The sequence below is a fragment of the Rhinolophus hipposideros genome, assembly GCF_964194185.1.
Source record: "Rhinolophus hipposideros genome assembly, chromosome: 15".
NCBI classification, from domain to species: Eukaryota; Metazoa; Chordata; class Mammalia; order Chiroptera; family Rhinolophidae; genus Rhinolophus; species Rhinolophus hipposideros.
Genome location: NC_138061.1, coordinates 29,114,074 through 29,122,172, shown reverse-complemented (window position 1 = coordinate 29,122,172; position 8,099 = coordinate 29,114,074).

Here is an 8,099-nt window from a genome sequence, read left to right as displayed (position 1 = left end):
GGGGTAAGAGTTCACAGAGTGCCCATGTGTCATTCCTTCAAACAGAGGCAGTGTCACACAGAGCCACTGAACTCAGGACAGCTGTCCTTTCCAATCTATTCAATGACGGAGCAAAGTTCACTCACTGTTGGCCAGACACAAGGCCAGGTGCTTCAAGGACATGGACATAGTAAGACAGGTTCTCTGCTCCTGTTGGGGCTGCAGGTTTCTCACCTCTAAGTACCAGTGTCCTGTATAGTAACACCTGCAGGGTCGAAAGACATACACAGAGAGACAGGAGATACAGAGAAGAAAGGAGGGCCTAAGAAAGAACGAGAAAAGGGAGAGGGGAGGAAAGGAGCAAAGAGAAGTGAGAGACTCTAGAGGAGGTGACATAGATGACCCCCAGAAGCCTTGGAGTCCTCCTGAAATATCCATGTTAGGGCTTTGATCTCATCTCAAACAAGCAAGTGCCCTCTCGGGGCCCTTCTAAAATGGCCGGCAGCAGCCATCTTCCACAGTTATTACAAAGACATCTTACCAGCTTCCTGTGTGTGCCCAGCACTGGCATCTTTGTTCTGAGGTCGAGCGTTGCAAAGGAAGTCTGCTCGCTATTGTCAGGATTGTCATGTCATCATGCTATCTGACTATGTCAGCCTTCTGGGCAGCAGGAGCTGGGCACGTGACCAGGTCTGGTGTGAGAAGGCTCGTGCTAATGGTGGCTACCTCAAGTGAGACAAACCCTCCAAATGACTAAGACTGTGAGAGACTGACAGAGCACATGGCTTGGCCCCACTTCTGTGCAGAGACGGCATGACTTCCATACAGGTGTGATTCCTGGATACCATCTCATCTACCTGCAGAGCTCACAGGGACTTCACGGCCCCAGTCGGCAAGACCAGACCTCCCCAGACCACATGGCTTTGATCTTTCCATCATCTAGTTTGTTACCAAAAGTCCGGTGGAACAGAAATACTTGGGAAAGATTTTAAGAGCCGTACTCTTCATAATAGTTATGTATGTCAGATATATGGTTCTTCAAAGGTTTGTGCTTTCATATTGATGGCCTAAAAACATAAAAGTCGGGTTTTTTGGTTATTTGTTTGTTTGTTTTTACCAGCAAAAAAATGTGTTTATTCTGGAACATAAGAATTGCAATTCGGGACACATAAGCGATGGCAAAACTATAGGCAAGTGTGGAGGGAAAAGAAGAGGAGCATTCTCATACTCATATAGAGGAAAGGGGGGAGTTGGGAGAGAATGTTGCAAACAGAAAGTCCATTGGAGGAAACTGGAAGTTCAAGGGTAGTGGCTTTTCACTGCCTCCCTCTCCCACCAGTTGTGACAATCTCTCATTGGCTGAGCTGTTGCCAGGCAAGGAGAAAAAGCTTCTGTCCTCCTGCTGGTGTAGTAGAGTAGAAAACATTTTCCTGTTGGAAATGAAAAATACATCTCTTCTGGTTTGGGGTAATTGAGGATGAGTGGTAGGGCACGAGAGTGCCCCTTCTGGCCTCTCAACTCCTTTTTAGTGAAGTTTCTCTTATTAATTTACATAGTGGCATGCCCTGACTCTTATTAAAAGTTGTTACAAGAGATATTTTGGCACTTTACAAATAATAACACCAGCTGACATTTACTGTGGACTTAGCAAATGTTAGGGAACTGTGTACTAAGATCCTGGTGAGATGTTTCTATCGCTTTAAAAAAATTGTTTCATTTTTTTTAAGATTTGTATTAAAATATAGATAATATACAATATTATATTAGTTTCAGGTATATATCATATTTATTCAATAGTACCCACCTGGCACTATACATAGTCATTACCATACTATTGATTATATTCCCTATGTTTTATATCCCCATGACCATTTTATAACTACCAATTTGTATTTTTTAATTCCTTCACCTTCTTCACCCTGTCCCCAAGCCCTCTCCCATCTACCACCCTGCTAGCTCTAGTACTCATTTGACACCATACATAGCTATTACAATATTATTGACTATATTCCTTATGCTATACCCTACATCCCCATGACTACTGTGTAACGAGCAATCTGTACTTCTTAATCCGTTCTTCCTTTTTCACCCACACTTCTGACCCCCCTCCCATCTGGCAACCATCAAAATGTTCTTTGTGTCTATGAATTTGTTTCTGTTTTGTTGGTTTGTTTATTTTGTTCTTTAAATTCCACTTATAAGTGAAATCAGATGACATTTGTCTTTCACTGTCTGACTTAAAACACTCAGCACAATACCCAATGTAGATACATCCACATTGTCACAGATGGCAAGATTTTATTCTTTTTTATGGCTAATATTCCACTGTATATATGTACCACCTCTTCTTTATCCATTCATCCATTCATGGACACCCAGGATGCCTTCATATTTTGGCTATGGTAATGATGCTGTAATGAACATGTGGATGAGCATGTCCTCTCAAAGTAGCGTTTTGGGTTTCTTCAGATAAATATCCAGAAGTGGGATTACTAGGTCCTTCTTTGTCTCTTGTTATAGTCTTTGTTTTAAACTCATTTTGTCTGGTATAAGTATTGCTACCCCAGATTTTTGTTTGTTTGTTTGTTTCCATTTTCATGAAATATCTTTTTTCCTCCCTTTACTTTCAGTATGTGTGTGTGTGTGTGTGTGTGTGTGTGTGTGTGTGTGTGTGTCTTATGATCTGAAGTGAATCTCTCGTAGGCAGCGTATATAAGAGTCTAGTTTTCTTAGCCATTCAGGACCCTATCTTTTGATTGGAGCATTTAATCCATTTACATTGAAAGTAATTGTTGATAGATATGTAGTTATTGCCATTTCATTATATATATATAGCAGCATCTGTGTGTGTGTGTGTGTGTGTGTGTGTGTGTGTCTTAAAGAAATCCTTCTAAGATTCCTTGTAATACTGGTTTGGTGGTGATGAACTCCTTTAGCTCTTTCTTGTCTGGGAAGCTCTTTATAGATCCTTCGATTCTAAATGACAGTTTTGCTGGGTAGAGTAATCTTAGTTGTAAGTGCTTGCTTCACTTTGAATATTTCCTGCTAATCCTTTCTGGACAGCAAAGTTTCTGTTGAGAAATCAACTGAAGGTTTTATGGCAACTCCCTTGTAGGTAACTAACTGCATTTCTCTTGCTGCTTTTAAGAGTCTTTCTTTGTCTTTAAACTTTGGTATTTTGATTATGATGTGTCTTGGTGTGGGCCTCTTTAGGTTACTCTTGTTTGGGACTCCACTTCCTGGACTTATATATCTATTTCCTTCTCCAGGTTAGGGAAGTTTTCAGTCATTATTTCTTCAAATGGATTTTCAATTCCTTGCTCTCTCTCTTCTCCGTCTGGTACCCCAATATTGTTACACTTGATGTTGTTCCAGAGGCCCCTTAAACTGTCCTCATTTTGGGGGATTCATTTCTCTTTTTGCTGTTTTGTTTTCTGCTACTGTATCTTCTAAATCACTGATTCGATCCTCTGCTTTATCTAATCTACTGTTGATTCCTTGTAATATATTCTTCATTTTCGTTTTTGTAGTTTTTATTTCTGACTGGTTCTTTTTTATGTTTTCTATCTCCATTTTTATATTTCCTATCTTTTTGTTGAAGTTCTCCCTGAGGTCACCGAACATCCTTATAACCAGTGTTTTAAACTCTACATCTGGTAGGTTGCTTGTCTCCATTTTTTAAAATTCTTTTTCTGGAGCTTTATTCTGTTCTTTTATTTGGGGCACGTTTCTTTGTCTCTCCATTTTGGCTGCCTCTCTGTGTTTCTTCTGTGTATCAGGTAGGTCTGTTACGTCTCTTGGTCTTAGTAGAGTGGTCATATGCAGTAGGTGTGCTGTGGGGATCAGTGACACAGTCTTCCTGGTCACCTGAGCTGCATACTCCAGGTGTGACTTTTGTGTGAGTTTTGCGTGCCCTCTTGTAATTGAGCCTTGGTTGCTGTTTGTACATCAGTGGGAGAGATTGACCCTTGAGCTCACTGGTTGTGAGGACTGCCCATGACTACAGTGGAGGAGTTGCGGTGCAGGGGCTGACCCAACAGAGCATGATCTGCCTCAGCAGGGCTCTGGTGCCTGCCCAATCTGTCCTTGGGTGTGTCATCCTTGGAGGCAGCTGGGTGATGCTCTAGCTCGTTTTGAAGCTGACCACTGGATGCAACATTTCCAGGGCCACCTGGGAGGAAACCCTTCAGATCAAGTTCAGCTGCAACATGTGCCCCACCGAGGGCCACCTGGCAGGAGCCACAAAGCAATCCACAGATGGCTCATGCTATGCTTGGAAGTGCCTTGAGAGGCCAAGCCATAAACCAAGGCCAGCTGCCACTTAGTGCTGGGCTTAGAGCTATTCAGCCAGAGATATAGGACATGCTCAAGTCAGATTCTGCTTGTCTGGGTTCCACGAACCTTTGAGAGACCATAGGAAAGTCTACAGCATGAGTCACAGCAGGTGATTTGTAAAAAAAAAAAAAAAAAGCCACTGGAAGTGTCTTGGCTGTGCCCAAAAGTTGGGAGGGGTGGGGTCTCAGAATCTTCAGGGTGGGGCCAGGTTGATGGAGACTCAAATATGGTGGCCTCCTATGTCTGCACTCCAGGAAGGGGGAGGTCTCAACAAAGAAACAATGGCTTCTGCCAGCTCCTCCGTGTGGGAGAAAGTTGCCCCTCCAGCCCTCATCCTGAGGCCAGACACCTCAGTTTCCCCTGTTGCCTGTTGCTTCTCCAGCTGCTATCCCAGTGCTTAAGCCCATGATTCTGTCGGTGAGTAAATACATGTGTGGTCCTTTTAAGAGGAGCACCTGGTACTCCAGCCACCCTCCGTCTCACTCAGCCACAATCTCTGCTGGTTTTCACAACCAGAAACTATGGGGACTTCTCTCCCTGGCACTGGAACATTGGGCTGGGATACTGGTGTGGTGCTGGGACCCCTTGGACCTTTGGGGGTACATCCACGCTGAGATATCCCTCCCGATTTTTAATGGGTACATGCAGGTGTGGGACCAGCCCTTTCTGTGTATCTACCCCTCCTATCAGTCTCAAGGTAGCTTCTTTTGTATATCCGTAGTTGTAAGGTTTTGGTTCAGCAAGATTTGAGGCGATTCTCAATGATGGTTGTTCTGTAATTTAGTTGTAATTGTGATGTGGTAGAGAGAGAAGATGAGCACAGTGTTTAACTACTCCACCATCTTGACTGGAAACTCTCTATCCCTTTTTGGTGTAAGAATTAACTGCTTTTTTCTGAGAACCTGGTGTGGTCTTTTTCTCTCAAAGCCTCTTTTTAAAAAAGAATATGAAAAAATTTTATTTAAACATTGGTGAGGTTTGAAAATGGACTTAGATCTTAGTTTACTGGTTGGGGATTCTTGCTCAGATTATTTTAAGCACACTGAGAGTTCTTTAGCAGAATTCACATTTTCTAAGTGAAAAGAGTCCAAGTACATGCTCTTTCTGAAGGGTGTTGGACGATTTCTCTGCCTCTCCAGTCACAGAGGGGAGACTACTGTCCCCACAGGAGGTCCTTGGGGCACACATATTGCAGCCTTTTATTAAGACCTAGCAGCCCCCTCATCCCTGCACTGCTCTTGGGGGTCCAGCAATCAGTGCTTGGGAAAGGCACCCCACAGGGATAGAGAGTGGCTAAGGGATGGTCCTCAGTTCTGTCTCAAACCCTCTCAGACTCTGTTGGGGGGCGGGTATAAATTGGTACTACATTTCAGGAAAGCAACTGGCAATTTGTCTCAAGGGCCTTAAGTATACTCCCGCCCATTCACTCAGAAAATTTTCTTCTAGGGATTTAACTTAAAAAGCTAAATGAGAAATTCATTCATTCATTGAATGATGGCTGCTCTCTTTCATATACTATGTTGGGTGAACAAGACACTGTCCTACCTTTATAATGCTAGCAGTTTAATAGCTCTAGAGGCCCTGAACTACAGGCAAGGATCGTTGTTGATGGACATTTAAATAAAGCAGTATTATTTAAAATAGCAAAGAATTGGAAACAACATATATGCAATAATAGGGTATTAGTTCAGTCATAGTAGATACTTATGATGAAATTTTATATGGCTAATATATATCTTTGTTTTTTTCCCATGTTGTAGAAAAATGTTTATGAAATACAATTGTAAGAGGGGGAAGAAAGGCAAGCTATAAAACTGGAGAGTTGTGAGGGCAAAGCCAGGGAAGTTCTGGGGGTGGGATCCCAATTTTATACCTTAAAAAAAAAAAAGACTAAAAGGAAGCAGTGCAAAATATTCACAGTGGTAATCTCATGATAGTGAAATTATGGATTTTCATGCTGTTTTTTGCATTTCCTATAGTTTCTATAATGAATATAAATTAATTTTAAAATCTTAAAAGCAATAATGAAATAAAAAGAGAAATTACTAAGAGGCGTGTTCAGGCCTTCCATGCTGTTGGTGCAAGAAGGGAATTATCCCTCAGGTTCTTCCTATCTACAACATTCCTTCTAGGATGGCCCTCCATGGCTGAGGTGACACTGTGTCCGGGTTCTGCACTATACTCAGTGCATCGGCCAATGGGAGCCAAGAGTGAAAACTCATCAAGGACACACTTGGAATCTGTATGACCAGGAAAGCCAATTTGTTTTATTCTGGAAGTCCTCCTGTCATTCACCAGGACAAATATGGTGTAGGGATCGGTCAGTGAAATGGAATGAAAATTACAGTAAAAATATAGCCCTTTCGGGGACAAAGAGACAGTCATGAAATAATTTAATTTAATCCTTTAGTTTTTGGTCCCCTAGTTTGGTTTTGTTAATACTCTATCTGACCTAAGCAAGCCATGTAGTAGGATCTCAAGGAATGAGATCAGCAGATACAGTGGCTTTGGAGTCGAATCGTTCACGTCTAAATCCTGGCTCTGCCACTAAATTGCTGAGTGATCTTGTGTTAGTTACTTAACCTCTCTTAGCCTTCCTCATATGTAAAAAAGGAAAAACATATAACCTTCCCGACTGAGTCTATGGGTGCTGGACTTAGCCATCAAAAGGCCTGTCTGTGACCGGTGTATTGGTCAGAAGGCAGGATTCCCCCCTCAGTCAGTCAGCAAGTATTACCTGCCTCCTAGGGAGCCATAAGGGACAGGACAAAAGTAGGTCCCTGACTTCATAGAGGGCTCTATCTGAGAGGGTCTTTCATTCTCTCAGCATTTTTTATATTATAGTAAAATATACATAACATAAAACTTACTATTTCTAGGTGTACAGTTCAGTGGCATTAAGCACGTTTACACTGTTGGGCAACCATCTACAGAACTCTTCTCATCTTGCTAAACTGAAACTCTGTACCCATGAAACACTAAATCCTCATTCCTCCTCCCCCCAGCCCCTGGCAACCTTCATGCTACTTCTGTCTCTATGAATTCTAGTACTCTAGGTACCCCATTTGGGTGGAATTGTACAATATTTATTCTTTTCTATCTGGCTTATTTCACTTGGTATAATGTCTTAAAGGTTCACCGTGTTGTAGCATGTGTCAGAATTGCTTTCCTTTTTAAGGTTAAATAATATTTCGTTTTATGTACATACCACATTTTATTTATCTATTCATCTGTTGATGAACCCTTGAGTTTTTTTAACCATTTGGCTATTGTGAATAATGCTGCTTTGAGCTTGGGTTACAAATACCTGTTTGAGTCTCTGCTTTCAATTCTTTTGTGAATATACCCAGAAGTGGAATTGCTGGATCGTATGGTAATTTTATGTTTAAAAGCATATTTATCTGCTTTCTCTAATTAGGAATGTGCAGTTAGAGTTTGGGGGGGAGGGGGAAAATCACCGTTATTTTGGATAGCAGTGATTCACCTCCTTTCAAAGGCTACATTTCAAAACTAGAACATGTCTGTCACCTTCTGGCCCGTATCTGTTTGACTGTTCTTGTCCTATGATAATGCTGCTGCTAATGATTAGGGTGATAGCTAGCATACACTGAGTGTTTACTTTGTCCCAAGCACTGTTCTCAACACGATTGCATCTTTTAAATCATGTTATCTTCACACTTATTCTATGAAGATTATTGTCTCAATTTTATAGATGAAGAAACTGAGTCCAAGACATGCAGAACCATGAAACCATGCCGGGACAGATAAGCTCATTTCGTTCAGCA